At 40.8% G+C, this 26,469-nt stretch overlaps 1 protein-coding gene across 2 annotated transcripts in view; it reads left to right on the forward strand.

The window, feature by feature from the left end:
* Window positions 1–17,712: 17,712 nt before the first annotated feature.
* PPFIBP2 (PPFIA binding protein 2) overlaps window positions 17,713–26,469 on the forward strand; it is a 108,329-nt gene continuing 99,572 nt past the window's right edge. The window contains exon 1 of one of the 2 annotated variants that reach the window (XM_054826818.1): window positions 17,713–17,892. The gene's annotated coding sequence lies outside the window, so the exon portion shown is untranslated. The remainder of the gene's footprint in view (window positions 17,893–26,469) is intronic. The other variant, XM_054826820.1, reaches the window with a different exon arrangement.

The raw sequence follows: 26,469 nt of genomic DNA on the forward strand, positions 1-26,469 counted from the left end.
ATGTGGGCAGCCGCTCACCTTGCTCGTGAGGGATCTTTTTCTCCCAACCATCGTTGGAATCTGAGAACCTCAAAGCTCAGTGAATTGTGGGCCAGCTGCCAGGGTCCCTGTATTTATAGGGTCCAGAACAAACAACAGTGAGGTAGCCACTGCCATCAGAAGGCCACTGTGATGCGGCAAATATGGCTGTTCTGGCAGGTGGGGGGCCTGTGGCCTGAAAAATGGCCTCATCTGGGAGAAGGAGGAGGGTCAGGGGGGCTGAGGGTTAGATAGCAGGGTTTCATTGCACAGATACTCCTCATCTTCCATGCCTTCCATTCGTTCTGCCAGCTCTTCCGCAGAGGGCTCGCTCAGGTCAGGATAATCTGCAAGGATTACGTCCTGCTTGCACTTGAAGCAATCGGAATTATCATAGACAGGGGAGTTTTCAGCCCTCTCTGATTTATTGACACCTGTATGATGACTTTCAGCTTCCTGACAACAGTGTGCTTTTTTCTTTGGATTTGGTGGATGCCAAGGATCTGTGAATTGTATACTAAAAGCAACTGCTCTATCGTGCCAGTATAACTAGGTTTATTTTTACAGTGCCCATCAGAGGTATGCTTGTTTCTCAGAAAATAGTCTTTCTTTCTCTTTTTCTTCTTCATTTATAACTGCCTGGATCTGGAGGATGAGAGCCCCTTGTAACATTTATGCAAGCAGCCAGCATACAAGAAAAACACTGATTTTTGTATATTCACGTAATTTACAATGTGTATGTCATAGAGGTTCCAGTGTTTGTCAATACAGAAGATTGTGCAGAAATATTAAACTTGATTTGTTTGAAACAACTATGTCTTTCCCTACCCCAGATCAGAAATACCTTGATAAATTACCTACACAGAGTATGGAGGTTATTAAATGTAAGGAGTTTGCGGTGCTGTTTAAACTGTATTTTTACCTTTAATGCTAATATGAATTCAAAACAAAATATAGCCATAGAAAGTTATACTATCAGTCCGGACTTTACCAGATCTGTAGTCATTTTCAGCCTGTAAGTTTTCTCAAACTGTAAGCTCAAAGACTTGAAATTGGGACACACTGTAGAAATAGTCCTCCCACCCATTTGCATGAAGAGGACAGCGAGATTCCTGATGAACACAGACCAAGCAGAGGCCCCGTTGTTCGCTGCCTCAGGTCCCTACCGTCCAACTATCATGTCCAGTTCCTGCTACCTCAGCGCTGTTTTCTGTGAGCTAAACCAACTCTTTCCAAGTCTAGTTGTTGTTAACGACTGAATTTTTGGCCTACCCATTTCTACCAAAATTAATCTGGAAAATGGTCAGAAAAACCTGGGATGTAATTCCGTAAGGACAAGAACAAAGAACTAAGGCAGGAATGATCAACTGCACAATTACAAACAAACAAACAAACAAACAAACAAACAAAAAACCCGCAAGCTTCAAATATGTAAAAAGCTATTGGAAAGAAGAAGAGAAGCTTCTATCATACGTATCTCTGATAAATGGAAATAATTCCAATTGTAGTCAGGTTATACATCAGAGAGTCCAGCGGAGGGCTGCAAGAATGATGACTGGAACATCTCTCTTATGAGGAAAGGCTGAGACAACCGGGTCTGTTTAGCCTAGAGAAGAGAAGACTGAGAGGGGATCTAATCAATACTTACAAATATCTAAAGGGGGGATGTCAAGAGCATGGGGCCAGACTCTTCTCAACGGTGCCCAGCAACAGGACAAGGGGCAACAGGCACAGAATGGAACACAGGAAGTTCCATCGCAATGGACAAACTTCTTCATTCTGAGGGTGACAGAGCACTGGAACAGGTTGCCCAGAGAGGCTGTGGAGTCTCCTCTGGAGATATTCAAAACCCACCTGGACGCGCTCCTGTGCAACCTGCTCTAGGTGATCTTGCTTTAGCAATGGGATTGGACTAGATGATCTCCAGAGGTCCCTTCCAACCCCTACCAGTCTGTGACTCTGTGCAAATTCTCTGACTACAAGGCCAGCGAACCTTGGCACAGACCTTTTTCTCTTAGGAACTTTCCGGGACAGGAGACTCACAATTTCCTCTGTCGGGAACAATATAGGTTTGGGAAAGCTTGCATTTTGACAGGTGGTTGCTCATAACAATAGGTACCAGCAGAGACGAGGAGTGGCCTCGGGGCACTATCTGAGACATCCTAGGAAGTTAACCGAGAAAAATGAGCATATTGTCAGGTGTCCATTTGCTCTCTAAGAATCTGGGCCCCTCCTCAAAACTGCTAAAGCTCCAAAGCTAAGAAAAATCACTTCACTAGACCAACCTTTCTGTAGTCATACAGGGGATACTCAGTCTGTGTGATCTAATGTTGCATTTATTTGGTTTGAAATATGTGATTGGTATAAAACCATTGAAAAATAAATCATTGTATAACTCTTACCAGGGTTCTCTTGTCCGGTGTTTGTGACACACGAGGTTAGAAACAATATTTTTATTAGGATGTGCAAGTAAAAATCATTTAAATAGAGGATTATTACACTAGATTGCTCTGTGACCTCAAAGTTAATCATATTTTTCTTATTCTTAATTAGCTGAAAAAGGAAAGAATCCAACATGTGAATCCTAACTGCTAATGCAATGAGACAGATCATAAACTTCTTACATGTTTATCTCTTATCCAAATTCTATTTGATAAGTAACCCTCTTTACATTTTTGAGGGGACTAGCACTGATCTTATGCCCCAGATCAGAAATACCTTGATAAATTACCTACACAGAGTATGGAGGTTATTAAAGGTAAGGAGAAGACTTTTCTTTCATGAATTTCATAGAATCACAGAATGGTTTGGGTTCAAAGGGGCCTTTAAAGGTCATCTAGTCCAACCCCCCTGCAATGAGCTGGGACATCCTCAACTAGATCAGGTTGCTCAGAGCCCCATCCAGCCTGACCTTCGATGTTTCCAGGTATGGGGCATCTACCACCTCTCTGGACAACCTGTTCCAGTGTTTCGCCACCCTCACTGTAAAAAAGGTCGTCTTTTTATCGAGTCTGAATCTACCTTCTTTTAGTTTAAAACCATTACCCCTTGTCCTATTGCTACAGGCCCTAATAAAAAGCTTGTAACTATCTTTCTTATAAGCCCCTTTTAAGTATTGAAAGGCCACAATAAGGTCTCCCTAGAGCCTCCTCTTCTCCAGGCTGAACAACCCCAACTCTCTCAGCTTGTCCTCATAGGAGAGGTGCTCCACCCCTCTGATCATCTTCGTGGCCCTCCTCTGGACTCACTCTAACAGGTCCATGGCTTTCCTGCACTGAGGACTCCAGAGGTGGATGCAGGACTCCAGGTGGGGTCTCACCGGAATGGAGTAGAGGGGCAGAATCACCTCCCTCGACCTCCTGGCCATAGTTCTTTTGATGCAGCCCAGGATACAGTTGGCTTTCTGGGCTGTAAGCACACGTTGCCAAGTCACGTCCTGTTTTTCATACACCAGTACCCCCAAGTCCTTCTTCACAGGTCTGCTCTCAATCCCTTCTTCCCCCGGCCTGTACTGATACTGGGGGTTGCCCTGACCCAGGTGCAGGACCTTGCATTTGGCCTTGTTGAACATCACAAGGTTCACACGGGTCCACTTCTCAAGCTTGTCCAGGTCCCTCTGAAATGGCATCCCCTCGCTCAGGCGTGTCAACTGCACCACCCAGCTTGGTGTCAGCTGCAAATTTGCTGAGGGTGCACTCAATCCCACTGTCTATATCTCCGGGCAACCTGTTCCAGTGTCTCGCCACCCTCGTGACCAGAGGCAGCTCTCTCGGCCTGGCCTGTGTGCCGCGTGTCCTGGCTCCTCACCATCTCAAAGGCTGGGCCCGCACCACACGCATCAGTGTCTTTCCTGGACTGGGGAGACCAGGAGGCGACAGAGGAGCCCACGTGCAGTCACCAAACTACCAAATAAGAGAGGAGGAAAGCGTTTTCTTAGTTTATTGGTTTGGGATTTTTTACGTTATTGTCCAACCTTGAAAAGAACTCCTAAGGAAGCAGCTGGAAGGGACCTTCATACTGAAGGCCAGAACTCCTTCCTGGCAGAACTCCAGTCTTCTGCTTCTCCAGAGGAACAGCTGTCCTTCTAACTTCTTTGCTTGATCTGTTGCTATTCTTCCTGCACTGCCGCGGAGGGTTTGGCTTTACCTTCAGCCATCCATCGGGCAACCTTCTTGTCCTCAGACTGAAGAAACCCCACCTCCTGGCCCCAGGGACCTTGGTGGCCCTCCGAGGGACAACTCCTGTTGTCCCAGCAAAGCAGCTTGGTGGAAGCCGGGTTGTCTCCTTCCCTTTTCTTGGGGCGCAGAGCAGAAGAGATGGCACCCCTTCAGGAGGGGTGGGGGAGGGGTGGGGGATGGGAAAGAAGGGCTCACACCACCTGGGGCAATCATAATAATCGTCCATGCCGGGAGATGGTGAGCCCACAGGACAGCCAGGAAGAGAGGCTGGGCCTCCCAGCTAACGCCGGGTCTGGAGGCTGGGCCGCTGGTAGGGCGTTGGCCGGGCGCTTCTGCGACGCCGTGCTGATGGTGTCACGGAGGGGAGCCCTGGCACAGTGTGGTGGTGCCAGCGGAGCCCTGCTGGAGGTGGATCCACCTCCATGGGTTGTTCTTGGTCTTCCGGGGCATCCACCTCCATGGGCTGTTCTCGCTCTTCCGGGGGATCCACCTCCATGGGCTCCGTACCACCAGCCACAACACCAATGGCCATTGCCACTGTGTGGCTAATGGTGCCTCCCCTCCTCTTCCGCCTCCTCTTCTTCCGCCTCTCCTGTAGCCGCCTCCCTTGCTTCCCACACAGATGTGGGCAGCCGCTCACCTTGCTCGTGAGGGATCTTTTTCTCCCAACCATCGTTGGAATCTGAGAACCTCAAAGCTCAGTGAATTGTGGGCCAGCTGCCAGGGTCCCTGTATTTATAGGGTCCAGAACAAACAACAGTGAGGTAGCCACTGCCATCAGAAGGCCACTGTGATGCGGCAAATATGGCTGTTCTGGCAGGTGGGGGGCTTGTGGCCTGAAAAATGGCCTCATCTGGGAGAAGGAGGAGGGTCAGGGGGGCTGAGGGTTAGATAGCAGGGTTTCATTGCACAGATACTCCTCATCTTCCATGCCTTCCATTCGTTCTGCCAGCTCTTCCGCAGAGGGCTCGCTCAGGTCAGGATAATCTGCAAGGATTACGTCCTGCTTGCACTTGAAGCAATCGGAATTATCATAGACAGGGGAGTTTTCAGCCCTCTCTGATTTATTGACACCTGTATGATGACTTTCAGCTTCCTGACAACAGTGTGCTTTTTTCTTTGGATTTGGTGGATGCCAAGGATCTGTGAATTGTATACTAAAAGCAACTGCTCTATCGTGCCAGTATAACTAGGTTTATTTCTACAGTGCCCATCAGAGGTATGCTTGTTTCTCAGAAAATAGTCTTTCTTTCTCTTTTTCTTCTTCATTTATAACTGCCTGGATCTGGAGGATGAGAGCCCCTTGTAACATTTATGCAAGCAGCCAGCATACAAGAAAAACACTGATTTTTGTATATTCACGTAATTTACAATGTGTATGTCATAGAGGTTCCAGTGTTTGTCAATACAGAAGATTGTGCAGAAATATTAAACTTGATTTGTTTGAAACAACTATGTCTTTCCCTACCCCAGATCAGAAATACCTTGATAAATTACCTACACAGAGTATGGAGGTTATTAAATGTAAGGAGTTTGCGGTGCTGTTTAAACTGTATTTTTACCTTTAATGCTAATATGAATTCAAAACAAAATATAGCCATAGAAAGTTATACTATCAGTCCGGACTTTACCAGATCTGTAGTCATTTTCAGCCTGTAAGTTTTCTCAAACTGTAAGCTCAAAGACTTGAAATTGGGACACACTGTAGAAATAGTCCTCCCACCCATTTGCATGAAGAGGACAGCGAGATTCCTGATGAACACAGACCAAGCAGAGGCCCCGTTGTTCGCTGCCTCAGGTCCCTACCGTCCAACTATCATGTCCAGTTCCTGCTACCTCAGCGCTGTTTTCTGTGAGCTAAACCAACTCTTTCCAAGTCTAGTTGTTGTTAACGACTGAATTTTTGGCCTACCCATTTCTACCAAAATTAATCTGGAAAATGGTCAGAAAAACCTGGGATGTAATTCCGTAAGGACAAGAACAAAGAACTAAGGCAGGAATGATCAACTGCACAATTACAAACAAACAAACAAACAAACAAACAAACAAAAAACCCGCAAGCTTCAAATATGTAAAAAGCTATTGGAAAGAAGAAGAGAAGCTTCTATCATACGTATCTCTGATAAATGGAAATAATTCCAATTGTAGTCAGGTTATACATCAGAGAGTCCAGCGGAGGGCTGCAAGAATGATGACTGGAACATCTCTCTTATGAGGAAAGGCTGAGACAACCGGGTCTGTTTAGCCTAGAGAAGAGAAGACTGAGAGGGGATCTAATCAATACTTACAAATATCTAAAGGGGGGATGTCAAGAGCATGGGGCCAGACTCTTCTCAACGGTGCCCAGCAACAGGACAAGGGGCAACAGGCACAGAATGGAACACAGGAAGTTCCATCGCAATGGACAAACTTCTTCATTCTGAGGGTGACAGAGCACTGGAACAGGTTGCCCAGAGAGGCTGTGGAGTCTCCTCTGGAGATATTCAAAACCCACCTGGACGCGCTCCTGTGCAACCTGCTCTAGGTGATCTTGCTTTAGCAATGGGATTGGACTAGATGATCTCCAGAGGTCCCTTCCAACCCCTACCAGTCTGTGACTCTGTGCAAATTCTCTGACTACAAGGCCAGCGAACCTTGGCACAGACCTTTTTCTCTTAGGAACTTTCCGGGACAGGAGACTCACAATTTCCTCTGTCGGGAACAATATAGGTTTGGGAAAGCTTGCATTTTGACAGGTGGTTGCTCATAACAATAGGTACCAGCAGAGACGAGGAGTGGCCTCGGGGCACTATCTGAGACATCCTAGGAAGTTAACCGAGAAAAATGAGCATATTGTCAGGTGTCCATTTGCTCTCTAAGAATCTGGGCCCCTCCTCAAAACTGCTAAAGCTCCAAAGCTAAGAAAAATCACTTCACTAGACCAACCTTTCTGTAGTCATACAGGGGATACTCAGTCTGTGTGATCTAATGTTGCATTTATTTGGTTTGAAATATGTGATTGGTATAAAACCATTGAAAAATAAATCATTGTATAACTCTTACCAGGGTTCTCTTGTCCGGTGTTTGTGACACACGAGGTTAGAAACAATATTTTTATTAGGATGTGCAAGTAAAAATCATTTAAATAGAGGATTATTACACTAGATTGCTCTGTCACCTCAAAGTTAATCATATTTTTCTTATTCTTAATTAGCTGAAAAAGGAAAGAATCCAACACATGAATCCTAACTGCTAATGCAATGAGACAGATCATAAACTTCTTACATGTTTGTACTATTTGATAAGTAACCCTCTTTACATTTTTGGGGGGACTAGCACTGATCTTTTACTTTCTACTTTTTTTCTGTTCCCATGTAATGCCTGAAATTATCTATAACCTTTAACAAATGTCCAGGAAGAATAAAATACTTTTGTGGGATTTTAAATATAGTTTTATCAGACTATTTAATTTAAACAACACACATGTTTATCAGAATATTTATCAGAATATTTAATTTAAACAACACATATGCCCAATTGCTTTTTCTGTTAAAGGCCTAGTCTTACACTGCTTGCACTATCACTGTCCATTTACTTCAGCTGAGGATTATAAGATAAAGTGTCAATGTAATTTCCTGTGTGGATACTCAGTTTGAAATCGATACTGTGCCACGTGGACAGATGGCTCTCCCTGTAAGAGCTACAAACATTTACTTTGGCTTTATGCTCACACTATTTCCAAAAGCAATTTTAATGTGTCTGCAAGATGCATGCTGATTTAATGCCAGCTTTCCAGTGCCACATGTGCAGTTGGTAAAAACAACTTCGACAGAACAGGTTTTCTTCAGAATAGGTGCAAAACCCGATTTAAAGCCTTTAGCGTTTCTCTATATGGATCCAGAATACTGAGGGAACCATCTGAAATCAGATATTTCAGTCCCAGAGGCAATTAGCTCTGACGTGTGTGCAGAACTCCTATCACTGTTAACTCCTGTCAGGATCTTGAAAAAAAAAAATCTACCTCAGTAATCTTTTCGGCAGAAGCAATTTTGCTGAATGCTACGAATTGCTTGTTTTCTCCACCATTTTGGAAGCTAGAGACTACATCCAGAAAAAATGCATTTCCTATTCAATTGTTTGGCTACAAAATGCAAACATAAACTTGGAGGATTAATGACAGTAGTAAAGTCAAAATGCATTGCTCTAAGTTTACAGGACTTGCATGTAGACAAACCGAAATAGCCTCCAGGCTACCCTGCATCCTTTTCTTATCACGGCATTAGTATCCTAAGAAATTATAACACATTCTCATCCTTGCTGCATATTTGATACAACTACATTCCTAGTCAGTCTTGTTAACAAATAATTTCTTACTAAATTTCAAATAAATATCATTCATTCCCCAACTTACTAATAATTATATGATATAAGCATTGAATAAATATTTTTTATCAGATTTGTACTGAAAACAATGTTTTGTTCTACTAAACAATAGATATATAAAGGATGTACATCTTTTCTATCTAGGCAATTTAAAATATGTTGGCAATAGTCATATACTTGTAGGTTTATGTTTTGACATGTACAAGTGCACATACATAAACAGGAAAAAAATAAAGGCATAAAACTGTAAAAATATAAAACAACTCATACATGCCATTGTCATTTTCCAGGTGAACTCAGGACCATAAAACCATGTGTCTTAAGCTTATTTCATAACCTGAAACAAAGCACCTCCTTTTCTTGAAGGGCAGAAGAGACCTATTTTTTTTAAATGGAAACATTTGCGTTCTCCCCACCCACAATCATCCAACTACTCCTACAACGTAAACCTCCATAGGTTTATCAGACATAGCACAGCACTGAAATCCAGGTGACACAATGAAGTTGTAGTTGATTTTACTAGCTATTATTTTAGTGACTCCCTCTAATGGAGTTATAAAGCAAGGAAGGTGCTGCTTATCATAACCTTCCAGCTAAAGCAAACTTTTTGGTAAAATATATTAACATTTGCTATCATGATATTTGTCTGATATTACTTACAAAGTCAAATTAACTTCAACACTATACGTATTAGTATTCTTAAAAATCACATTTTAATTTCACCCTTGTTCATGTCTATGCTAAAAGAATTTGACTGTTTAGTGAGGAACTACAACATCACATGACTGACTGTTCAAGAAAAACAATAAGGAATGTTCATAAACAAGATATGAATACTTTTAAAAAAGGAATGCAGTATGTTCACAGAAATAGGATCCTGATATCTGACAATGCACAAGCAAGACAAACAAGAAACTAAATTCATATCCTTATTCATTCCATTATTTTGGGGAAACAAATATTTCATCTGTGTATAATTGTACTGAATAAAGTTAGCATTTTAGGTTCTTTATGAATGGTGAACTAGGTTTTAAGAGCAAAGACCAATACAGCTGTGTTTTTTACAGGAGCCTAAAAGAAGTAAACCATTTTCTGAATATATCAGCTAAAAAGCACACCAGAGATCTTAACAGCAGGAAAAAAGAATTATTTACAATAGAAAAATGTGAAACATTTCTCAGGCTGAACCTGTGAGTCACAATTCACATCTGGATGCAGAAAGCCACTGTCTTAAGCTACAGTTATGACAGGAATAGAGTTATTATCATACCAGCAGGTTTTTGATACTGAGGTACATCTTTTAGTTAGATGTAAATTCATATTTAGAAAAAAACTAAGGATCATGATGATTGTAAATATGCAAAGAAATCTAGTTCCATAACAAGAGCAGAGCACTTCTGCTAAAACAACTATCAGATCCTCAATAAAGATGACTGACCATAATTATTTGCTGTTCAGAGAGGATTTTTTGGGAGACAGAAACTCCTAACTATTTATTAGCATAACTGATTTGTTACTGTCAAAGACAGTTCACAATAAGAAGCTGCAGAGAATAAAATAATACGTTATGATAACACACAGTAACATACACATCTTAGCTAAGTTTGAATGTGTATAATAAAATTAAACCACAAATTACCTGAAAAGGCTTGCTAACTGTCAAAATTCACAGTATTCATAAATAAATTTTTCCATGATAAGTTCTGATTTTATTTGGACTAATGGAAATTATGGCAAAACACAGAATAAATTGTTTTAGTTTTTAAACAGAAATAAGCATATTTAGAGACTTACATAGCTGCAATCAGTGCAAAATCACAACAGGATTTAGACGTCATTTGCAGTGAAACACGGGTTTTTCTCAGAATCAGCCAAAACTCCTGCAGCTGTGGCACTGTGATCAAGCAAAAAACAACACTTCTGAGAGGGCTCATGCTGGTACTTAACTTGGTTCCCAACCAGCTCCAGTCCTAATGGGGACATAAAGGTGCATGAAGGCTGTATAGCTTCTACCCCCTAGTTGTAGTCCAGTTCTTCTCCCAGAATGGTACAAGTAAGGGAGGGGGCAGGAAATGCATGATTCATAAAGAATATCTCTCTGATTTCCTAACTTTAAATGTATATATAGGCAGTTCACATTGAAGACTTTGATTTGGATTTGTTTACCTTCAACTGTGGAGATATACCTTGAGACCTTAGTTTGTGGTAAGGTCCATACATCCATGCAGAGACCATGAAGTACACTAGACATGTATCTCTATTTGAGTGAAGAGGACAAGATGATTTGTTTTGGCCATAAAAGAGAAAGGAGAATTTTAAAGTGGCTTGATACTATTTATTATCGCCCAGTAATACTTTCACATTTACATAAAATCTGCCATGAATTAAAATATTCATCATCTTATATTGACTTTCTTGATAATTAGCTTTAAATTTATAGACAATAGATTGGAAAATTAATTAACAAGGCTGTAGTCAGGTTTTATGATATGAGACTTTAGATCCCTATGCTAGTTAATTTAAAAAATAAAAACATATCAGGAGATATTTTTCTGGTTACTTCTAAAATCTAATGAAAGTATAGTGACCAGGGTGTGGGCAGTCATATACGAATTAGGCTCACAGCTCAAAGCCAGGGCAGAGAGGAGATACATCAGCCTAACAAAACAAAACAAAACAAAACAAAACAAAACAAAACAAAAACCCACTAAGAGTGAAGAATTGCTATAAACCTACAGTCTGACAGACAGACAAAATAGGTCTTAGGTGTTAGATTTGGTTTCAGAAAGCCACAAAGTTTATCACTGAAGGCAAAGAGAGGAACAAAGGGAACAGGCAACAGGGAAACGGCTAAGAGTCAGACTACAGATAGAGTCAAGAAGGACTCTTTGACAGGAAACCTGTGTTGTGTAGAAACAGGCTACATGCCCTCAGAGAATCTGTAAATCTAGGAGTTCCTGTTGCATATGTCAATCATGGTCAATTACTCCTAATTTCCAAGCTATGCATGCTATGGTACACAATATAGGTTATCAGCTACTGGATCCAAGACAATCATTAGAGAGAGGGACCTGCTGCTTTTTTCTGTTGATGGCTTGGTTTGAGGGGTTGGGTTGTTGTGGAGTTTTTTGCAATAGATCTTAGTGACTGTTTGCAGGCTGACTCTCAAGATAATTTTAAGATGTGTATCAGCAAAGACTCAGTTATACTTGACTGATACATTGTCCACTCTTCTTTAATCACAGAAGGCATCATTGATGCTCTATGAAGTCATATTTTGGCAAATGTCAGAAAAACAAAACCAAAAAGCTGATCAGTAAACAAATCAAGAACTCAGGCATGTGACTGAGTTCCTGCGTATCAGCTGAGTCACTACAACTGACCTTGCCTGCTCTTGCTAATGTAGAGGTTAGGTGAAAGTGGCTTAAACTAATCTCTGCTGCCTGAGAGTTGCAACAAGTCACACACCACAGCTCATTTCTGCAGCTAAGCAAGGACAGAGAATTTGTTATATCACACTAACTGTATCATAATACCAAACAGCATTGTTTGGAGCTGCCTAAGGTCTGCCTCTAAAAGGTGAAGGCATGACTTAGTGCATCTGTATGTATGATTATGAGAAGAAGAACTGTGTGATAACAACCATAACAATCAAAGACAGAAGCAATCAAGAGTGTTATCTGGTAAGAAGAGTGGACAGAGACCCTTGTCTCCTGGCTCAAAACTTGCAGGTGAGATGAACTTGGAATTTCTCTGCTGTTATGGCCTCTCCTCTGTTTGAAGGTACAGGATTTTGTGTGTATTTTTTTTAAATAAGAAAGATCTTACAAAAAATACATCTTACTTGAACCAAACCTAAATGCTGGTTAGAAGCTTTCACAAAAAGTTAATAGAATAACGGATATCTTTTGAGTCAAGAAACAGCTTAATAATGTCTTATGTAATTCATGATACTTTCTAGCATGTATTTTTTTCTACCATTTCTTAATGCAACAAACTTAGACAAATGCCAAATCCCACAATGTTATGAGTTCAGTCTGGCTGAAAGAAGTCCCCTGACTCAAAATTGCCTCAGTAAAGGAGATGGAATAACAGCCTACATGGTACTGTATTCTCTATACATAAGCATGCAGTAACTTACACTATAAGCTCTATTTTTCTAAGCTGCAATAAGAAGGCCCTTGCCTGATGGTCAGAGCAAATGCAGATGCTTTAAACAGCTGTGTCTGCCAAAAAGACTGCACCTGCCCTCCATTAGCTTTTCATTTACTGTGATAGGCTTGCCAACCCAAAAATTTATAAAATGCCTCAACAGATGGAGCTAGTAGTTACCTGGAGCCAAGAACGTTCATTCCAAAAACTCTCAAGATCACTGGTGACCGATTTAAAAGCTGAACACTAGATGGAGCTATGTCCTTGCAACACCACTAGCTAAATTTAGTTACAGCTGTCTCAGCTATTCATTCCAACGAGTTACATGCAAGCGGCCAGATCAATGGCTTGTTTAAGTGCCTTTAAATATGCTGAACGAAAGTAATAGTATGGTCCTGAAAGCCTTTTTTTTTTTTTTTTTTTAAGAACTGCACTTGTCCATAAAAACTTTTGGAATTTAAACAGAAGACTGGAAAAAACCCCCAGCTCAACAAGTATAGTACTCTCTAAGAAAACTATCTATATATTAAGGGATTTCTTAAAAAGTGTATAGTATAGTAAGAGATATCTGAAAAGATGACTTTTATAGCATGTGTACTGCTACAGAACAGTTATGCTTTAAACTGTGAGAGAGAAAAATTAAGTTCTGCTTTAGTCTCAAGTAGCTGTAGCTGTCCTGCAAGAGTTCAAGAAAATTTCAAGTGCAATTTTATGTAGAGACAAAATATCTTTATTTAAACTCTCATCTTGAATATTTCACATTAACTCCACCAAATAATGACGGGGGAAAAAAAATACACAACCATGTCTTACCCATTAAAAAGAGCATACCACATGTTTTAAAAAAAAAAAAAGAAAGAAAAGGTTTGAAAGAATAAGAGAAGGTTGTCTACCTTAACAGAGGAAATTAGTAACATGACTGGCCACAAATCTCTGTTAAAACAGACTACACTTTCTAATGAGACATAATGGATTAGCTGTATGGAGTCAATGGAGAAGGATTCTCCAATCCATTATTTCCTGTCTACAGTCGATTTAACCAAATTTACATGAAAGGAAATCTCTGACTATTTAAATGGATCGTTTTTTCACAAACAAGAGTACTTCACAGTACTTACAGCTTTCACAGTCCTGCATCACAATGTTTATTCATTGTTTTAATGCTGGTGTTTCATAGCCTGTACAGTCTATGAATATGAGTACTGTTATTTGGGGAAAACCGTGAAATCACACTGTGACTAACCTTTGCTGTAGTCGTCTTGGAGTTAAGCTTTTACAAAGAAGGACGTGAGGTCTTAGGTATCTCTTGTGAGAATTCTTGAGTAAATTGATAATAAAAAATCAGAATGGTTGAGACTAAATTTAGACTACATTGGTTGCAGATAATTTACTCTCCTTTATAAACAGTAGAATTAAAGCTTTATACAAACTTTTCAGCACATAAAACAGCAATTTGGAACATACTGCAAATTGACATATCAAAACATGAATGTTTTTTCCTGCCTATAGCCGTAAGCTTCTATCTAGTCCTTACCCTTCTGTGACTATGGACCATTTTGTCACTTTTCTGTGCAATGCAGTAACAGACTAAGCAGGGCACTACGAAAGAACCACTAACATACACAAACCTAAGAACTATTCAGGCATACTTGCGGGATCAGGAACATGGCCTGAACTCAAATATAGGGCTTCTCAGCATTGTCAGCATGACACATAATGTGACAGTGACACTTACAAAGAGAAACTCAGATAGTTCTGCTCAGTAATTTTTAACAAAATAACAATATACTCTGCTTGTTATATCTAGTTGAGATAAACAGTTACAGAGCAACACGTGGGATCTCACAGATCACTTTCCACTGATTTTTGAGATGGAAGAAATGAAGATGGTCAGGGAAGCAGTGTCCAGCAGTGTTCTCTTTTGGGGTTCCTAACCTGTTTTATTCATAGGTCTTTTCTGAGAAGGATGGTTCTGCTTTCCCTGAATAAGCTTCATTGTTATGTAAGAAAGGCAAAGACTTAACACAATGCCAGCTTTGTGACAGTAATGTGTCTGCACTACTGTAGAAAAGAAACAAACCACTCTTATTGAAGGGAGGACTTCTGGAATGGTAATTAGCCAAGAGGCCAGGACAGCTGAGGGAGTGCTTCTGAAACCCGCTATGCTGAGACAGATACACGGAATTAATCCACTTCAGTTAAAATGATATTAAGTAGGATAGACAGGATCAACAAGCTAAAGGTAGCCCAAAGTGAGGATTCTCTCTGCTTTCTGGTGGTACAATAATATTACAGTAGTATCAGCACTCCATATATCAAACAATACAGAACAGTAAAATGATTATACACAAATACCGCAGCAGGGGCAGGCAGTGGTTTGTATTCTATGCTTAGCCTGTGCTGCTCAAGCTCCCTCTGCTTCTGCCTTTGCTTCCCAAGGGAGTGGCAGTAATTGTACAGCCTCTCTGTTCCAGGTCCTTTCCCTTCACAGCACTAGGGCAAGGCCATGCTCGCCTTCCCATGCACTGGCTGGCACTGCTGTTCCCAACAAAACCCTGTACCAGCAGGGTCTTGACTATCCCAGGTCAGGAATAAAGAAGAAAGGAGGCAGCAACCCTACATGTCTATAAAGGAGAAAAGGAGGTCCCAGATGGTACTTCTATCATGTAGAAAGTCACTCAGGCACCTGTCCTAGACCACCAGTTGGGGAAAAGGAAGGGAAACCAGGCTAGTGCTGAAAAAGACTCCCAGCTTTGCCCAGTGTGTTCTAAATTCCACTGACCCTTTCCCAAATGGTTTAATGCCACTGCAACAAGCAGTGCTATAGTAATACTTTTTGGTATCAGTATTACGAAAGATGCAAATGTTATCAACCATGACAATTCTGACCGCTCCTCTATGTGACCTATTTAAGATGACTACCTCAAAGCTGAGAGGAAAGACAAGAAACATTCAAAACCAAGCCAAATTAATACACAGCCTGTGGATTCTTGCCAGTTTTAATTATTCTTTAGCATGTTCAGAGCTGTTTCAAAGGCGTTCTACTTCACTTCCCATTCTCTCCCTCTCCCACCTTGGGCATGTTTACTCTGTAAGTGAGGTCCAATTCTTTATCTGGAATATCTGGTATGTGAGTCACGGTCTTGGTCTCATGCATAAGCTTAAAAGAAAACTCAAATGATACGTAACTCTTCACAAGGTCAGAGAGTGCATCAGTCGGTAACAGGGAACAAAATGTTTCAACATTCCAAACACAGTACAAGCTTGTGCTAGGCAAAAAGAAATGCTAAAATTGAGGACAATTATTATCAGTAATAGAATTAAAACATCATGCATATTAAATATGCTTAGACTATTTAGATGGAAGTCAACATCTTCAGAGAGGGCAGACAGCAAACAGTGGTGGTTGAAATACAACCACTCCACAAACAGCAAAAAGTGTGTCTTAATTACGTTGTCGATATTATGAGTACTTGAAACTCTTTATCTCACTTTCTGCTAAACCTTTGCTGTTGTTTAGCCAACTCCCTAGAAAACTGACATAATCAGAAGTACTCAGCACATGCATGCTGTGAAAGAGCTGTGTCAGTATCACACATGTGGGATGACCTGTTTGGGTAAAAACAACATAACAGAAACCCTTATCAGATTTTGGATCAGCAAGGCACTCAAAGTGATCAGTAAGCTCCCAGTGACCGAAACTTGCAGCACTTTTCATAGTGGAATTGCTACAGAGAGAAGAAAAACCTACACTTTTTGAGTGTGAGTCTGTTTTATGTGTTCAGCACTTCCTTGGAGACTTCCCATACTAGAGATTCTTGCAATCATAAATGTAGCATTAGAGAATGTTTTTAAAACAGGAGTCCAAAGAAATATGACATAAAGCACTTATATCGACATAAATAGCCTATGCTATTATTTTACTAATAGAATTAAAATAGATAAGTGCTTTAAGTATAAAAATACCTGTTTTTTAAACCTTTGGAGAAAGATAATATTGCTTTTCTGTTAATACCATAACAGTTTTTGTTAACCTAGAAAATCCCTGGTATACACCAAAAATATGCTGGTAGCACTATTTAAAACAACGGTTTTAATCAATTATTGTACTTCCAGTAATACAAGAATAATACTCAGAATATTTTTTTTTTGGGGGGGGGGGGGGGGGGGAAGGAAGTTGTCCAAACCCTGAGGCTTTGGGCAACCTGGTCTAGTGGAGGGTGTTCCTGCCCATGGCAGGGGAGTTGGAACTAGATGATCTTTGAGGTCCCTTCCAACCCAAACCGTTCTATGAGTCTATGATTCCCTTCATACTGAAATTCACTGAAAGGTTGATAATATTCAGTTTCTGTCTCTGCAATGAGGTGATGGGAAAGGCTCCTGTGGAACCAAGGTCTAGAAGGCTGCAGCGTGGCCAGCCAGACCTCACCAGTTCCTGTAGAGAACATGGTAACTGCAGAAACCAAGGTACTGCAAGGGAGGAGAGGTCATGAGGTGCCAGCCAGGAACTCACCAGAAACCCTGAAACAGGAGTCACCTCCACTGTCTGTCCTGTCAGGGACGGGGCCATGTCTTGGCCAGGAGCCTTGACGCAGCCTTGATTTTACACTGACATGAGGGGTTGGTGGTGTACGTCAGGCATTTTTATGCCACTACAGGTGCACACGCCTACACTGAGGTGCTGTGAGGAGACAGGGTACGCACCTGCCTGCCAGCCTCACTGATCCCTGCCTGGGCTCCACGGGACGTGTCTTTGCATGGGCCAGACCTACTGCGGGTGTCCCGAAGCGCCCCGTGAGCCCTACCGGGCCCGAGGCGCAGTGAGGAGGCACCACAGCGGCTCCGGAGCGGATCCTGCCCCCGCCGGGTGGCCCCGCGAGGCCGAGCTAACGGCTGCCGCGCGCCGGCCGCAACCCCTTCGCACCTGCCCGCGCGGGGGCAGGAGGGGGGGGAGCAGGAGCGCCGCGCGCCCTCTCCCCCGCCCCGCAGCTCGCTGTCACGTGGGGGGTGGCAGCCGCCGCCGGTCCCGTCTCCACAGCCAATGGCGCAGGGGCCGAGCGCGCCGCGTCTCTCGCGCGCGTGAGGGGAATTGAGGCCGCGCGCCAGCCGCCGTGTGGCGCACCTGGCGCCGCGGAGGGGCGAGGGCGGCCGGGAGCGGATCCTGGGAGGTGCCGCCGCGCAGGTCGGTTCCCCGCGGGCGGGCGGTGCGAGCCGGGGGCGGGGAGCGGGCTGCGCGCTCGGGTGCTCGGCGGAAGGGTCCTGCCTCAGCGGGGAGGGTTTGCGCCGCTGCCCGGGCGTTTCGGGTATCCTATTGGAGCGGGCTGGGCGGTGAGCTGGGCCGGGTTGTTCTGAGGCGCCGCGGCGGTTCGGTCGAGGGCAGCGTCGGGCAGGAGGCAGGTCAGCGGGGCGTGCAGGCTCCGGGCGGCTTCGGGGGCGCTTGGGCCGTTTTTTAAAAGAGGATCCTTCACGAATCCTGCTGCGGGTGTGACTACAGTGCCTGTTGCTTCTCCTTTTGGAATACTTTGCTATTGCTGTGAGCTTTAAGGATTTCGTACTGTTGAGAAGACACTTAAATAGACGCGGCTCTTGTAAGTTAAATATTTATTCTCACAGTGAGCAAAGCTTTGAAACTTGAGTTCAACTAGCAGTTCAGTAAATAAACCGTTTTATTGACATAGAACAGTCGATTCAGAAACTCTGCCGTCAGTAATGACATCCAGTTGCAGGCAGGTTCTCTAGAGTGGATGTGAGGTGTTCTTCCCCCCCGGTCAGTAGTTGAAAATTAGTTCAGAAAAGAGGTATGTGGGGGAAATAAGATACTTCAAAGGATGTTCAGAAAGGAACAGCTGGAAGATGAAACTGGCTATTACGGGCTGGTTTACGAGTACAGAGATAAGGGAGGTAAGAGTATGAAGAGATGTCAAGCGATCTGCAGTTTCATCATTCAGCACTTGTGTTATCATACTACTACGATAAAAATACCCTCTCCCTTAACATTTACAGGAATGGTAAGGGATCACACCCCTTTGTGGATGATCATTTGTTCGGTTTTGCATGGGGCAAAATAAGATGTTAAGTATTAATTTGATAGGTTAGTATCTGTGGATGCGACTGTATGTAGGTGAAGTGCAACACATGCTTTTGAAGATTTGCATGTGCAACACGTTGTATTTCCATAGTCATAAAGGTTTTCTACAATTTTGGATTTTTAATTGCAGGGCTTTGGCAGGAGGGGGAACAGCGAGGGGCAGTCTTCTGTGGGTTTTGGGGTTTGTTTTCTTTTTAAACAGGAATATGTGAACAGGTGCATGAAGGGCTTCATTTTGAAACTTGCATGGAAATGTGGAAAGAGTAGATGGGAGAGCAAAGAAGGCTTTCCAGGTCTATTTATTTACTCTGCTTGTGTTCCTGATTTTGACTTGGATCTGGTGTATGAACTTAGCTAAAACAAATAAATCTTTACACTTCCTTGTATTTTCCAAATGGAGAATTGGTTGGAGTAGAACTCAGTATGTCAGGAGAGTGAAAGGACAAATTGGGACAAACCTAAACAAGTATAGGTTGTTTTTAAATGATATGGATTTACCCTCCATTTGCTGATCATTCCAGTTGGAAGCAATTGTAAGGGCCTCTTGAACCTAAAGGTAATGCAGTGTAAGTTATAGCAGAGGAAGAACTGAAAAGAACCTTAGGTTTGTCTTCAGGACAAGTATAGCTTGGTACCAGAATATGACGAAAAAATAATATGTACAAAAATTATAATGTAATTTGTAATCTACAAAATAATGTCAAGTCCCCAGTGACAAGATTTAAGCGGAGGGGTAGCTCAAGACTAATCTTACAAACATCAGCAGTCAGCCGCATCTGTCGTAGACACACATGATATGCCTGTCACTGTTTCAAACTAATGTTAGCATCACTTTTGAAAACTTAAATGCTTTATTTACCAAAGCCAGGTAATAATCAAGTGTCTTGGCAAAACATATAGCAGTTTATCTATCGTACATCTGGGACTCTGCCCTATGGAAAGCACCAAATTAAAGGGAGGGGGCAGAAACCTATTAATCTGTGTGGCTGAAGCATGGTAGGAATTGGGCTGGGACCATTGTTCCCAGGTTCAGTGTTCCCTTGCTGCTTTCATCTCCTGTGCCAGGAAGTTGAGGAATTAGAGGAATGGTGGCAGAGGGCACTGCTGCTACAATCTTCATTTCAGTCCAGCAACCCCATCCATACGAGTACTATGCTAGAAGCAGGGAAGGAAGGAAGGAAGGAAGGAAGGAAGGAAGGAAGGAAGGAAGGAAGGAAATAGGGACGGAATAAGTAGAGGATGGGGTAATTAGCACTATGCTCCCCTCACTCCTACTGTATCTGATTTCACTTCATCTTTGTTAACATAGTACCAGCAGCGTGGAAAAGTGATCAGGGTGTGTGTAAACAAAGAGAGAATACATTCATGTAGGCATAAACTAGATAAGTGCTTTCTGGGTTCTTGAATCAATTCTCCCTGTTTCCTTTGTCATGCTTCTGTCACACTGAGACTATTACTCTAGACTGACTGTGCAGGTTCTAAGGCAGCGTAATGTGACTTGATGTGGTAGAGTGTGTTTGAGTGGAGGATGGGAAGACAACAGATGGAAAAAAGTAAGTGCAAACCTTAAGAATCACCCTCCCTGAACACTTAGATAGGGTCAGCAAACAAGGGGGAAAGGCAGAGGGAGAATGTGCTATGAGTGCAAAGCATGGGAAAATGAAAAAGAACAAAAGATAGTCACCCATCTTTTTTATTCCAGGTGCAGCTCTGCTTCTAGCCCTCATTTACCTAACTTGTTTCCTGTTTGCCTCTTTCCGATCTCTTTCTCTATTTAAAACAAACAAACAAACTCCCACAAAAGCCTGTAAAGCACTTATCCCTAGACACTCCTTTCACTCTTATTAAACTATTCAGAGACAGTCCAGAAACTTAGTTTACTTTCCCCACAGCTAGGGATTTGTTCAAGTCTTTCAGCTCAAACAAATGAGGGCCTTGACCTAGTAAGGTTAACAAAGGACTATGCTCACACAGGTAAGGCAGAGCCTCAGTGGGGCTTTGCTAGTTACAAAAAAATCCACCTTTCCTTCTCACTCCTCTCTCCATAAAAAAGATATTTACAGGAGTAGGATGAAACCATCTTCTTGCTTTAGATGTTCATAGTATGATTCAGAGGATTTAGTGTTTATCAAAGCAAAGAAATGATGCATAAGAAAATGTGCTTTGTGATAATGATCACTCAGTATAGTTGCAAACATGTTATCATTCAATGTACTGTACAAAGCAAGGCTTTTCTGCATTTTACAGAAATACCGAATAGTGTAGAAATAGTAATGCAACAGAAGATGACATTATTTAGGGCAGTAGATGAGAACCTTTAGAAGTCACTTTTCTGTTAGTGAAGTTACATCATTCAAATCTTTTGAGATGTTTATCATCTCAGTTGGCCACCTCATCCTCAGAGTTCAGTGAATTCAACTTCTTAAGGTATAATCTTGAAAATCTCATAAGCTACTCAATAAAGTTTAGCCAGCAATGGGCTGCCCTTGGAGGCATGCTACATCAGTTACCAGAGTTCAGTAGATGCGTATGAAATCATTTAGCTTCACTAACTTGATCCCTCAAAAGTTGTAAAGTTTAGGCCATGAACTATTTTAAATTCTCTAAATTTTCTGCAGTTTGCTCTTGTCTATTCTGTGCTATCAACTCACCTGTTACTTTTGAAGAGCTGAAGAAACTGAGACTCCCACCTTTGGGTGGGACAATCTGTTCTTTAACTGTGTCTGAGCACTAGCTCTGAGGTGATAGCACGTCTTTGATAAACTCTGACAGCTTGAATTTCTTCCTGCCATCCTTTTACAGTATTTTATAGTTCTTCGTTTAAATAGATGCACATTAAGCAACAAAATAAAGGTACTTTTTTTGTAGCTTGATGCCTCTGCCTATATGTTTTAGAACAATGTTTTTATATCAAGTTGCTTGTAACCTTGTAACATTACAGTTACCTCTTTTGTTTCCCTGCATCTTCATGTGTCTATTTGCTATAAAACCATTTCCCAATAGCACTTTGCTCCTATTTGACAATTCATTGATGCAGAGAACAAAGAAGTTAAATTACAAAGGTAACTCCTTTCTGAAAGAAACATAAAAAGTAAATCCTAATGGCACTGTTGCCAGTCTAGGTCAATTTGTGGATTTTATGTTTATACTGTGCATCTGCCAAGTTACAACGTAGTGGTTTAAAGGACAGTAGGCGTGACCTGGATTTTAAACTCTAATTTGATAACCTGTAAAGCAAGATTGTTATGAATATTGTGTAGCTTACTAGTATTTCTGGAAGACCTGTAACCCAAAGCTGCTGAGGGGAAAGCTGTATATTTTCATAGTGATCAAAGAGGAAAATTTGGTATCTTCACATGCAATAAGACAGTACTAACAGGCATTTTCCCTCTTCTGCTTCCTGAATTCATCAAAGAAATAATAGAATCTCAGTTATGTAGGATGCATCTTTCAGCATACTCTTGGAGAGAACGCTATTCTTATCTATGACAAAGAATTAATTTCCAAGGCCCCCGTGCTCTCCTGCTCTGAAATTTTTCCTAGCTTTCTTGCTGGGAGCGTGAGCCAATTAATTATTTACTAAATAGGTCCCTAAATGCACTGAACCTAGATCAGTTTCCTGCCATTAAAGTTGTAAAGTAGTGTGGTATCCTAAATGAAATTCATAGAGGAGTGTTGTGATTTATAGAAGGAATCACAGCCAAAGTTCCAGTAGTAACAGATAAAACTGTGAAAATTATTCTTGACATTCTAGGTGGTTTTCTGTTGGATTTTGTTTTAATACATAAGTTTCAAACTAAACAAGAGATAATGAAGATGCGCTTTGAAATTATCATCATGAGTTTTGTCCAAAGAACAAGCCATCAAAATCAGAGCAGACAGGAGAAAATTATTTCTCTGCCAGATGATCAACAAACTAACGGGGAGCCATTAGTGTTTTTTCTCAGCTCTGTGTATGTGATATATAAAATTTATTCTTATATTTATTTTACATCCACATAAAAATGTATGTTCATCTGTTTAGCTGAATTACCCAGGTAAAACCTGAAGTAATTGAACATAAAAATTGAGAATTGAATACAAGGAAAACCAGAGCACTTTGTGGTTTAGAGAGAGGAAAATATAAGAAACCCGATGGTGACCAGAGAGTATGTGGCAAACAACATGCCTGAAATGGTAAATGATGGATCTGACGCATCATTAATGGAAAGTCGTAATGACAAGAGCATGAACTGCTGGTTGTATGAGAGGTCTTTTGCATATCACCAAGGACATGGTGTTAAGTTGATGAAGGTTTCCTGAAGCAGATGTGAATTTGGAGGAAACAAATGAGCAGGCCTGATTCTCCTTCACAAAATCTTAAATTAGGCTGGAAGGGTGAAGTAAAACTGAAGGCTCAAAGTCAAAACATGCTGGATGGAAGAAAAAGACAAGTCCAAAGTCTCACTCTGTTACAAGTGTTGCTTATCAAATGCTGAATGTGAGTCTTGTTTTCATTAGAGCAACGATGTAAGGTGTATGAATATTCATAGACAATGATTCACTTGTTGGATATGTCTTCATACTCTTTAAGATCGACAGATTGTATGCCAGTTAAAGTAATTACTAAAGATAGGTCTAAGCTGCTGAATTCTAATCTGGATTTCAAGCACTGACAGTATGGGAACTTATGTTTTACTTTATCCTCTTCTGAAAACAAGTCTGGTTGGTCTCCACATTCAGAGGTGACTTAGCTGGGGATGCCTTCTTGTTTCTGTCTGCCCTGCTCGTACAAAGAAGTCATTTTGTTTCCAGTTTGCACTATTTTCAACTTAAAGTTTATTTCACAAATCTTAGTTTGACATGGGAAAATATTTGCCAAGTATCCCTTGAATATAGCGAACCATATTTTTATTCCACTACAATACAGTGCAGATGGTAGCATCTGCTTTAATAATGGATAATCAGAACATCTTATTCTAATGACATTGCAGTAAGATTTATGAACATGTTTCTGTGATGATGATAAACAAATGCATGTAATCCAGTCAGCTTCTAAACTGAAGTATTCTGATGTTTCACTTCAGAGAAAAAGTTTTTCTAGCAAAGACCTTGGGGAAGTCAATCTGACATCTTAAATGGATAGGAAACCAGCACAAACCATCCTGGGAAGCAAAGTTTTTGCATTTCACTTCGATGGTATTTGCTGTGTGCAGTATTAGATGGGGGACGTATTAAGATCTTCTTGCATAAGACTTCTCCATCTTTTACTTAAAATGTTCTATGATTCTGTAGTTCATAATGAAATTTCTTTGTCCTATACATTCAGTGTGTTGGTGACATTCCAACCAATGTTAACCTATATACTAATAAAAACAAGCTCTTAGGAATTGAAGTAGGTGATCCAAAGAGGTGCCTTCCAACCTCAACTATTCTGTGACTCAATTATTTTGTGATAACACTCCCATATACTTCATAAAACTGTTCTCATTAGGTTTAAGTGCAGGTCCTCACAATGCAGCTAACAAGTTCTTACATGAAATTTAGTGTTAATTCCATTCCTTTCTTTCATGGGGAAAACCTCTTTTTTTATTTCCAAGTTTTTATGCCCAACCTAAGATATGAAGTTGTGCTTTTGTTTATTTATGATTGTAACCTCTCTATATACATTACAGTGAGGGTACAAGTGAAAAATCACATAAACATAGGTCGTCTTCCAGTGGCCTTAGCATCACTCCCTAAACAGTTTCACTGGCAGGTTTGTGGTCATCCAGCAGACTAGGAGAAAAAAATGGCAAAACAAGTCACTGGATCTTGAGATGTGTTCAGGACATGCATTAACAACTTCAGAAACAGTGAGACTGGAGGAGATGTGGTAATAGCTTCAGTCCAGGTACTCAGACATGGACTCCAGCTACCCTTGTTAACTGTGCATTAAATGTACTTCCTACTACTAAAAAACCAAACAAACAAAAAACCACCCACAAACAAACAAACAAAAAACCTCCTTTAGCTGAACTTAAGATACATTTATGCAAGTGCTGTGTAAGCATACATACATACATAAGTACAGCGTGCGTTGTAAGCTCTTTTGTAATACGTACTTCAATAATTGTTTGTAGAAGGGAAGAAGAACAAATCTTAAAATTTGGAGCTACTTATATGGACCAGAAATGCAGACTGGTTGTAAAATATCAATGAAAGTAGGATATGTAATTCTCTTAAAGAATATTTTACTTGCATCTGGAAGAAAAATCAAAAAGAGTCAAGTGATAGTTTTCTTTTGAAAGTAGTCTTCTGAATGAAAAATATATATACAAAATATTTTAGTGTTAGTATAGATTACATTATACCTGAAAAATCTCAGTCATAAGTATTATAAATGATTAGTTAAATATTTCTTGAATTAAAATGTTCTTCAATGTGGGAAGCTGAATGTGTCCAAAGTAGTAATTTTACCTGAAACTTTAAAGAGCAATTTATGGTCTCATCTGGTAAACTTCAGATGTATAAAAGCAAATCATATTAGAACTTTTTGTTACTAGAAGAAAGGAGAGTTGTTATAACAAGTTTTTGTGCAAGAAAAAGACCTGTTCTGGCCTGCTTTGCAGAACATACTGTAGCGTTGTGAAAAATACTTAATAGTCCGCAATAGTTACTCATCTACGCTTTGTCCAGTGAATGCTACGTTTCATCATAGTTGTAGATTAGACTAAAGATTAGAAAACTGTTGCAAGAATTGTGGTCTAAAATATGTTTTGCTTTGATTGTATTCTCCATTTTAATTAAGAAATTTGGTAGCATCTTCAGTTTCGTTTGTAGATTGTGGAGCCCAGCTGGTTCTCATTTCACATAAACTACTTGCAAAAGGACAGACTGCAGAAGACTGCATTTTTTTTAACATGGGAAGAGGAGTTTGTTCAGAGCACATGATTTGGTATATAGGGAATCCTTGCTCTAGAATGAATTTAGTTTGGATTCACCAGTTACTTGTAGGTTTTTATTTAATCGAAGCTTCTGATTATCCAAGGACTAATTGCGAAGAACGGGACTAGCAGCTGCTCCCTTCCTTTGGAAACACAGATTTGGGTACTCAGAAGCAGAGGTTCCAAATTAGCTGAGACATAAAACTGCCATGCTAGGCCGCTTGCCTAGTTTGCCAGGCAGTATGCCTGTAAATGTAATTTTACAGTGAATGTGTTTTATTTGCTTTTCTTAACTAACAAAGTACACAGTGCTGTTTCTGTCATGGAGCCAAACTATCCCTTTTCAATGAGGGCTAGTAGAGAAGAAACAGTTTCTTCATGACAGAGCAGTTGTTCAATGTTTGTTGACATGACCACATTTTTCTTTTCAAGTAGGAAAAGTGTGGATACATATTTTTTCAGTATTAATAAAACTGTCTTAAATATTTCCACCTGGAGTTTTTGAAGACCACTGAAACACAGGGGACTAAATCTCTCTTATATATAATAGTAAATCAAATTTTACTTCTAAATTTAGTATAAAAGTATAAAGATGTCATGATCACCAATATGGGAGCAGACTTTGATCCATTTTCTGGAAAACGAAATAAACTGAAGAAACTGACAGTGAACTTCGATTTCCTTTTCCTTCCTGTAATAGAAGGAAAACTTAATTTCATCCAATGGATGGCCATTTGAATAGTTCAATCTTTTTTCTATGTTTTTT

The sequence above is a fragment of the Grus americana genome, chromosome 5 (genome assembly GCF_028858705.1).
Source record: "Grus americana isolate bGruAme1 chromosome 5, bGruAme1.mat, whole genome shotgun sequence".
In the NCBI taxonomy this organism is placed as follows: domain Eukaryota; kingdom Metazoa; phylum Chordata; class Aves; order Gruiformes; family Gruidae; genus Grus; species Grus americana.